This window comes from Sinocyclocheilus rhinocerous, unplaced genomic scaffold (assembly GCF_001515625.1).
Source record: "Sinocyclocheilus rhinocerous isolate Xijiao unplaced genomic scaffold, SAMN03320098_v1.1 scaffold1049, whole genome shotgun sequence".
Classification (NCBI taxonomy): Eukaryota; Metazoa; Chordata; class Actinopteri; order Cypriniformes; family Cyprinidae; genus Sinocyclocheilus; species Sinocyclocheilus rhinocerous.
The window spans coordinates 1,242,558-1,252,434 of NW_015652136.1; the positions used below are offsets into that span (position 1 = coordinate 1,242,558).

The window sequence follows — 9,877 nt, forward strand, 5'->3', positions numbered from 1 at the left end:
CACTCACTCACTCACTCACTCACTCACTCACTCACTCACTCACTCACTCACTCACTCACTCACACACACACACACTTTATCAGTCACTCACACATACACTCACGCACGCACGCACGCACACACACACACACACACACACACTTTATCAGTCACACACACACACACACTTTATCAGTCACACACACACACACACTTTATCAGTCACACACACACACACACTTTATCAGTCACACACACACACACACTTTATCAGTCACACACACACACACACTATATATATATATATATAGACAAATATTTGTACTGGAACACAAGATATAAAATACAGAGGAAGAACGTCACTTTTTGCAGTGTTGAGGGTCTGCCCAGCATACAAAAAATGATTCATATATAATATATATATCTATAGATGTGGTTTCCTGCTTTGTGAGGCCGCTGTTTGGACAGAAACGCATCACGTCTGTGTAACTGCACCATTAGACATCATGACTTACAAGGGTAGTGACTGCTTCACCAAAAATGACTTTCCTTTGTATAAAATGTAAATTCTGAATATTATATTTCTCCCATATCATGCTGTATGGCACTTTTGACAATTAATATGATTATTTAATATTTCCACTCTGTTTGACGCACCGACATCGAATCATTGCGGTCACAGACTGAATGTGGGGTTTACTTTGTTATTCCCAGATCGACTTTATATCTTGTGTTTCCTAGAGCTTTAATATGATCGTGAGACACTTTTAATGGAAGTCATGGATGATCTTTCTGATGTTTCACTCAAACCAAAGTCACTGAATGCAGCTGTGCTCCTTTTCTAAACACACAGAATCTCTTCAGTTTTGATGAATCACGTGAATGTCTGATAATCATGACTTGTGCTGTATTTTCAGAATGTGTTCTGCTCAAATCCAGATTTTGTTTGCATGATTTCAACATTTTTGTACATAAAAATGTTCTTGTGAATAAAGTAATGACCAAACTTTGATTAGCATTAAACTGGTCGATTGTATTTGATCAACCTTAAATGATCCTAGTATTCATCTCTCATGTTGTGTTCTGGTCGTTTTATTTTTCCTGAAAATACTACTTAATGTTATTGAATTGGACTAAATTCATAAAGTGACTTTACTCACACAGGGTAGAACAATTTCACTTCTTTCCCCCCTAAAATTTTTTTTTTTTACTTTTTTGGGTATTTTTTTCCTTGGTCAAAAATGACCGGCCTACAAAAAATTATAAATTCTTTGTTATGCTATATTATCAAATTTTGTCAACTATATTGGCTTTTTTGTCAACTTGTTTTTATTTTTCAATTATTTTATTTAAAAAAAATATTTATCCCTCAGTCAAAAGATTTTTTTTAACCATTTTTTTTTTATTTTTTAAAAATTTAAACAAAAGTTATAGAAGTTTAAGTTCATGAAAAATGCACAAAATGTTAAATTTTATATGAAATATATTTTCCAAAACATGTTTTACTCTAAAAATGTGAGAAAATCAAAGCCATAAATCTAAATAAGTTGTGTTCCAAATTTGAGGTTGATATCACCAAAAATGAACTTTCAGTCAGATTATGTTTGGGCGCAGTACCAAACGTTTCCACTAGAAGTGCCAAAACCTTTATCAAGTTCCGTTACATTTCGAGAAAGTACTAAAATTCTAAAAAAAAAAAAAAAAATCAAAATCTACATTTTCTTTGGTCAAAAATAACTGTAGAGCACCAGAATTTACAAATATATTTGCTAAAAATTTTCAACCAATATATTTTTGGCCATTAGTGTTCTTCACACTAAGAAAAAATGGTTCTTTTAAGAACTGTTCACTGAAAGGTTCTTGGGGGAACCAAAACTGGTTCTTCTATGGCATCACTGTGAAAACACTCTTTTAGAACCTTTATTTTTAAGAGTACAATGCTTTTTTCACTCATAAACTGAGGAGCATGAGCTCAGATCAATGAGACCTACGATCAATCAGTGCCAAAAAGAAACACAAGACCTGTGCTAACTCAAAGAAAACAAGTTGATTAAAAGATCAAATCCAAGATTTGCTGATCATATAGCATTATGAGAGATTTACAAGCCATTCTTGACCAGAAACACCAAATTAGCTAAAGGATGGATTACCGTAATATTTAACAAATGAATACTTATAGGGGTCGCAGGATGCTACATGCACTTTTACAAGTTGTTTGAACTGAAATGTGTGTTGGCAGTGTGTGTACACAACCACCCTATAATGATGAAGATCCACCGTGTTTTTTTTTTTTATCTACTAAAATCTTTACCCCTTTCTTAAATCAGAAGTGAGTATTAGTTTTTTTAATGAATCTTTGTAAATCGCCTTTCCTAATAATGTGCTAATTAGCAAGTTTCACATGAAAGCGGCTAAAGTAAACAGTCTCTCTGAGAGCAGCTGGGAAGAGAGGGGCGGGGCCAGCAGAGCTCATTAACATTTAAAGGGACATGCACCAAAACAGCTTGATCTGAAAAGAGCTGATTTTGATAGGGTAAAAAAGGTGTTTTTTACACTACCATTGAGAAATTTTAACCAAACTATGTTCTTATTAAAACATCGAATTAGGGAAGCACCAAAATTTCATTGAGAATGATTCTGATTTTATTACACTTGGTGTAGGCCTAAACAGCAATTCATAATGGATAATCAATAGTAACAAGGTCGGGGCAGTTGAGACTCACGTGAGACAATCTCATGGAGAAATCGAAACAAATGAACAACTGCACACAGAAGAAACATACGAAAAAAAAAAATGCGTTTTTATATTTATTACATAAAGCCTAGCCTAATTAATTAACATGACACGACTAAGAGAGTGCAGTTTTCCCCGAAAATCAGTACGACTGTAAATTCGACATTGATTTTAAACAAGACTTCAAACGAGTAGTTAATATTAAGTGACTTAGGGCATATATTTTAGTGCAATAATGTCAATGTGATTTTCGACTCGATTTGTTTAACGAAAATAGTTCCAAACAAACTTAGCAGCAGAAAAGGGGTGCACGCTGCAAAAAGTGTGGGAACCACTGCTCTAAAGAATCATATCAACTTGTTTGAAAATGGGCATCTGATCCCCTTTAACATAAATTTATTGAGATCAGACTGAGATCAGAAACACAATCTGACTGTGTTTTTGGTCAGGAGTGTCTGGCGCGCTGCTGTTTTCCTCTTTATGAACAGGACTGTGAGTTTTGCTCGTGTTCCTGCAGAAGCGTGAGCTGCGGTGATGAATCAGGGTGGGCTCCGGGGCCGGGGCCCCTGCGGGAAGGTCGAGTCCCCCAGCGTCTGTGTCTGGGCAGCTGTCCCGGGTTACTCGTCTGACCCGAGCGCATCTGATTTATTATCACGCACCTTTCTCCAGCAAACAGCAGAAACACTGATTTCTGGAGTCCGGCTTTCATGTGGAGCGCTCGAGTTTGCTCATAAACGGCGTGAATGATCGGAGCTTATTACATCAACATTATTCCTGCGCTTTCTGGCCTTGTTGTGTTTGCTTTGGCTCGGCTGCTATTAGAGCAATAGTTACTCGTCTTAATATAGTTCGGCCCCCTGGTTCCGCTGTAGTCTTTGGACGTCCCTCCGCTGCCAATTACACACAATTATTAGAGTTCAAGGCTCTTCTGGGCGTTTAGGTTAGGAAGATGAACGAGATGCTGATTTATATTCTCGCTCATGGGAAACGTCGCGTAGAAACCCACACTCGATGTTCTGCTTGAAATACTAATTTATTTATTTATTCTTAAAAATCTGGTGGCTGTTTCTCATTGAGGGTCATGAATGTGCATGCAGTGTTTCGACACATAGATGTGTTTTGGAAAGGCTTTTGAGTCGGGGTCATACTGACTCCTTCACTGACCCTCATTAGTCTCCATGCAGTTTGACAAAAATCAACACTTTGAAAAACAGCAAAGAGTCACGTGAAAAACAGAAAAGCTTTAGTGTAGCTCGTCAAACACTAAAATATGATGACAACTTTGAGATTTTTCTTCTGAATCATCCAAGGAACCCATATGGCAATAAATAAATAAATAAATAACCAAAATAATCATCTCCCGATGTACATAAATGTAACTCCCTACGAATTAATGCAGCCTCGTTTAACGAAGAAAACCTGCTCCCGACCAGGTAAGGTTCACAGTGTAAGTTACCATGGTAACTGACTCCGAGTATAAATTTCTCTTTCAAGGGGGTCTGAATACTTTCCGTACCCACTGTATATATATATACATAAAAAATGGCCTTTTTTTTACCAAATATATTTGGTAAAATACATTTATATAAATTTATTTTCATTTATATATAATAAAAAAAAAATATATATATATATTTTAAATGCTTTAATAAAAATTTATAATAATTAATACCTTCCACATTTGCATAGTGTAAATATAGGCTACTGTAAGACTGAAAATGTTTTGTTTGTTTTTTTCCCCCCTGAAATACATTTTTAAATATATTTTGGTTTTCTAGATGGGAAATAAATATATTTTAAATTTACAATGTTCACAATATACATTTTAGCATATATTTAAAACAGATTTTGGCCAGAAAATGTGTTTATCTGGTTTATTTTCAGTCAAAAATTCTGTAAAAAAAAAAAAATCTTTTTTTTTGGGGGGGTTTGGTGTGTGAATTAATCAAACTCTATATTTAGCATGACCTCATTCCATATTTTGTGGGTGCTGAATTGTAGAGTTGGCTAAGAATTAGTATCTTTTACCCACACAAAGGTTTGAAAGCCAGACTTTAAAGAAGTTAGAGGAAGTACTAAATAATAATGAAGTGCATGGAAACCAATGCAATTCGACCCGCGACACCAGAGCCGTAGCCAGAGTTTCAGCACAGCATCACAAGCACAGTGTGGAGAATTTATTTCCGTCTGAACGTCGTGGCGTTCTCCACCTGTTTTCTCTTGCACAAGTATTTTAATAATTCTTCAGACAGCACAGCGTTCCCAGAGGAGCGTCGCGCGCATCAATCACAGCGCTCGGCCATGGGAACGCAGACCTGTGAACCGCAGGCCAAACAAATGATCAGATGAGAGTTATTGTTGTGAAAACATGCATGTGAATGTGCTTTAGCTCGCTCTGGAATTTCCTGCTCGGCGCTCCGAGGTCACACTTTCACAAGCAATTAGCAAGAAGCTTGGACTTTCTGAAACGTCTCCAAAAAGTCTAATTGGAAACATTTGGTTACGGCGCTCGTTAGAGCTCTAATGAGAGAAGAAAGCAGTACAGTAGGAGAAACAGCATCAACGCTCGGCTCCGAGTTCACGATCAAGCTCTATCATGAGCGCATTAGAATAATAACACTGGTGGAAATAAACCGCATGAAAGCACTTACACTGTCAGCAGCTGCGTGTTATTCTTCCAATGAAAAAAGGGCCGAGTTAAGAGGAACACTTACAATAATATTAGTTCGTAAAATGCTGTAATAAGCGTATTATGTGGAGGAACTGCTTCAGAGAACAGATGAACGGAGATGCTCATTTGTTTTGAGGGTCTGGACCTTCAGAGCAGCCCAAGAGCATGCGTCTACACAATTTTATAATCTTATATATGCATGTTAATATTGTTCATAACTTTATACTTCTTTAAATATATATATATTTTATTTCTATAACACTTTCACAAACAAATCAATGCAAGCAATTGACACTAAAATTTGAATAGCAAATTTTATAATTATATACTTTTAATTAATTAAAAATAATTATAAAATGAATTTAATATTATATATATATGGTAATATTGTTAATAATAGTTATAATTATAATTAATGAACATTAATTATAAAATCTGTTATATATATATATACATATACACTACCGTTCAAAAGTTTGGGATCAGAAGGATTTTTAATGGATATTAAAATAGAAACCATTATTTTATATTCTAATAACATTTTGCAAGATTACTGTTTTTTTCTGTATTTTTGATCAAATAAATGCAGCCCTGATGAGCAGAAGACACTTCTTTAAAAACATTACAAGTATTCCTGAAGAAAATAATCATATATGACATTACAGGAAAGCCAGACTAAAAAGGTTTGATGCAAAACCCTCTACGTTCAAAATTTTACAAGACATCAGAATTTATTCAGTCATTAATTATCACATTATTGACCTGCTACTTTGGACCCGAGGTGGGAAGATATCTTGTATTTTTATCTTGTATCTTGTAACAACTTCCAACAGATCTCCATTACGTTTAATGCATTTTACAACAACAACAAAGGCGCAAATGTCTAAAGATTCTTAAATCAAAAGACATTTACCTCAGAAGCAAAATTAAATAAGTAGTATTGTTTTCTGAGAAACTGATCCAAAAAGTGAGTTTATGATTAAAACAAGAACAAATATATGTCAAAGGAGTCAGAAAAATCAACTTATTGGCAATTATATGTTCTTGTTTTAATCATAGACTCATTTTGATAAATTTCTCAGAAAACAAGACTTCATATCTTCATCTCCAGTAAATGATTCTTGATTTAAGGATGTTTAGATATTTGCTGGAAAGCAAGACAAAATGCTGAGGAAGAAATTCATGTTTTGCAGTTCGTGCAACATTTAACGTCACGACTTTACGAACGTAAGACTTTCTGCTCTGATTTAAGACTTTAATTTGTGGACCTGTGAATTGAGTTTTTTTTTTAAGACCCACAGAAACCCTGGATTCTGTGCTCATTTACTCAAACTCGTGACTTTATTTCTTCTGTAGAACACAAACAGAACTTCTGAAGAACGTTCAGCTGCTCTTTTTCACACCAGAGTTCACGACTGACAAGATCCTGAAGAAATGAGAGCAAACGGGTTTAAAACAACATGAGGGCGAGTAAATGATGACAGAATCAACTAGTGCTTTAACACACTATATTCACACCCCCTGACACATAAAAAAAACAGCCTGTTTATACAAAAATAAAAAACACACACACACAATAAATAAAGTCACATATAAAGGCTTATGAAGCTCTAAAGTGTTAATAATCCAGCAATGATTTATTGAGAAGCAGCGCCACCTGCTGAAATCACACACATCTAACTGTGAGCGAAACCTGAAGGAAGTGAAATCATCAGGTGCTCCTGCGGCTCATGGCCTGCTGGATCTGCCGGTCGAGCTCAGAGATGATCCTGTCGTTGTGTGTGTAGACGCCGGTGCGCAGCAGTGTCTCTCTCCTCCAGCAGACGCGTCACGTGTTCATCTGAGCTCTCGTTTACACACACCTGCGCCTTCTCCCTCGCGCCACGCGGCTCCTCCTGCTGCTTCAGCCTGATCATAATCAATCCATCCATCCATCCATCCATCAAACAACAACCAAACAAACAAACAAACCCATCCATCCATCCATCAATCAGGCTTTATTAACACGGCTGATGTCAGAGCAGCCCATAAAATAACACCATATGATGAGATCAAATGAGACACAGAACTACAGATACTATAGATTACACTGTAAACAAAATCCCCCAAAAAACATGATAAAAACGGTTAATTCTGATTTCATGCCGACATTAGGTTGTAAATGTAACGCTGGCACTCAAACCAAATTGAAACCATGTTCATTCTGAGGACTCCAGAACTTCTGCTTATCTAAGTTTGTCATACAGCTGCACGATTCGGGGAAAAAAAATATGATTTTTCTGATAAAAACTGCAATTATGGTTTAAAATATGATTTAAAAAACCCCTGCGGTGCTTGTTTGTAGGGCTGCACAATTTGGCCCAAAATTTTGTGATTATAAATCAATATGACTAGAAAATAATAATAATAAATTAAAATATTAAACAAAATAAGAAATATTACTATTGTATGGAAGCTTGTTTCTGCTATAGGATAAAAAAAGAAAAAAGATAATTGCAACTTTATCTCTTTTTATCTTTATTTCTGAGGGGAAAAAAGTCAGAATTGCGAGATATAAACTTCTGACTTTTTTCTTGTAATTCTAAATTTATATCTCACAATTCTGATAAAAAGAAACAAAAACTACTGTAATATTTCACTGTAAAAACAACAACAACAACATTTAAGAAAAATATACTAATACTAATAATTACAAATATTATGGCTGTTTTAAATTCATTTTCACCAGCTTTTATTTTGGTTATATTATAATGCTCTTCGGTCATTTTTGAAGAAAAAAAAAAATGACGTTTTGGTTATTTAGAATGTTTAACTTTATTGGAACGTTACAAAACTTGGCAAAGGTTTTGGCACTGTGAACACAAAAAAATGACGCGTTGCAAACGAATGGGAAGTGAATTTCATCTAGTGGAAACATTCAGTATTACATCCAAAAAATAAAAATAAAAATCTGACTCATGTTTTGTGATATCAACCTCAAATTTGGAACACAAATTGTTTAGATTTATAGCTTTGATTTTTAAAGTTTTAGAGTAAAACACATTTTGGAAAAAACATTTAATAATAATAAAATTAAACTTTTTGAATTTTTTTTTTGTTTCACTTTTTTTCCCACTTCAGCAATAATCTGACAAATGCCTTCGTAAAAAGAGATCAAACGTAAGATTTATGAGTTTGAGCTGGAAATTAATTTTTCAGGTCAATGATCAAAATGTCGTTAACAGGTAATAAATGGATCATAGCTATTCCATAAATATAATTTAGTAGCATAAAATCCCCTAAAAATACAAAAGATTATTATCAAACTAAAATATACAGTGGGGAAAATATTTATCTGATCCCCTGCTGATTTTGTAAGTTTGCCCACTTACAAAGAAATGAAGGGTCTGTTTATTTTAACGTATAGAGACAGAATATCAACCAAAAAATCCAGAAAAAACACATATAAAGGTTAGAAATTGATTTGCATTTCAGTGAGTGAAATAAGTATTTGATCCCCAAGCAAAATATGACTTAGTACTTGGTGCAGAAACCCTTGTTGGCAAGCACAGAGGTAAGACGTTGTTTGTAGTTGGTCTCCATGGGTGTATTCCAAATAGCAGGTTATGTGGCATACCCGGGTATGTTTGAGGATATGCGAGCGGATAACCTCAGCTTTCCGTTCTAAAATCAGCGGTTACTTTCAGGGTATGTAAGTAACCATAGTAACTTGCTCTCTGAAGATAACCTGCTCCGGAGCAGCTTATGTTCCAGGGTTTGTTCACTTCAGCGCTATCTTATAATATAATTTATTATATTATATGAAGTTTATTTGCAAAAACAGATTTTAAAATGGTCAGAAATCATGTTTTTTATTGTTATCATGTTTTTATTGTGTTTTATTGTGTTAGTTAGCTGGGTTTTTTTTAAAGTTATTTTTTAAACTAGTCAAAATAACCCAACTGCACTTTGATTAAGATTAACTGGAATGCACAATGAAAAAACATGATTTCTGAGAATTGTTAAAAACGGAGTTATCTGTTTTTGCAAATGAACTCTTCATATACATTTATTACATTTTATATTATCATCTCACACATGGATCGAACCAAAATATGAACCTTTCATAACCCATAATAGCCCACTTTAATAACCCATAAAGTGCCCACTTTAATGCCAAAGAGCTCAATTTTGGTCTCATCTGACCACAGCACTTTCTCCTTCTCTGAATCATTTAGATGTTCTTTGGCAAACTTTAAACGGGCTGTACATGTGGCCTTCTTGAGCAGTGCACACTCTTTACAGATCCTCTCTAAATCCTTAAGGTTTCTTGGCAGTCGTTTGGCAACTCGAAGTTTTAGCTCCCTCCACAGATTTTCTACAGGATTGAGGTCTGGAGACTGGCTCGGCCCCTCCATGATCTTAATATGCTTCTTCTTGAGCCACTCCTTTGTTGCCTTGGCGGTATGTTTCAGGTCATTGTCATGCTGGAAGACCCGTCCATGACCCCTCTT

At 35.0% G+C, this 9,877-nt stretch overlaps 1 pseudogene; it reads right to left on the reverse strand.

Annotated features, from left to right (window-relative positions):
- Positions 1–6,698: 6,698 nt before the first annotated feature.
- Positions 6,699–9,877, reverse strand: part of LOC107713558 (centrosomal protein of 120 kDa-like) — a 38,385-nt pseudogene continuing 35,206 nt past the window's right edge.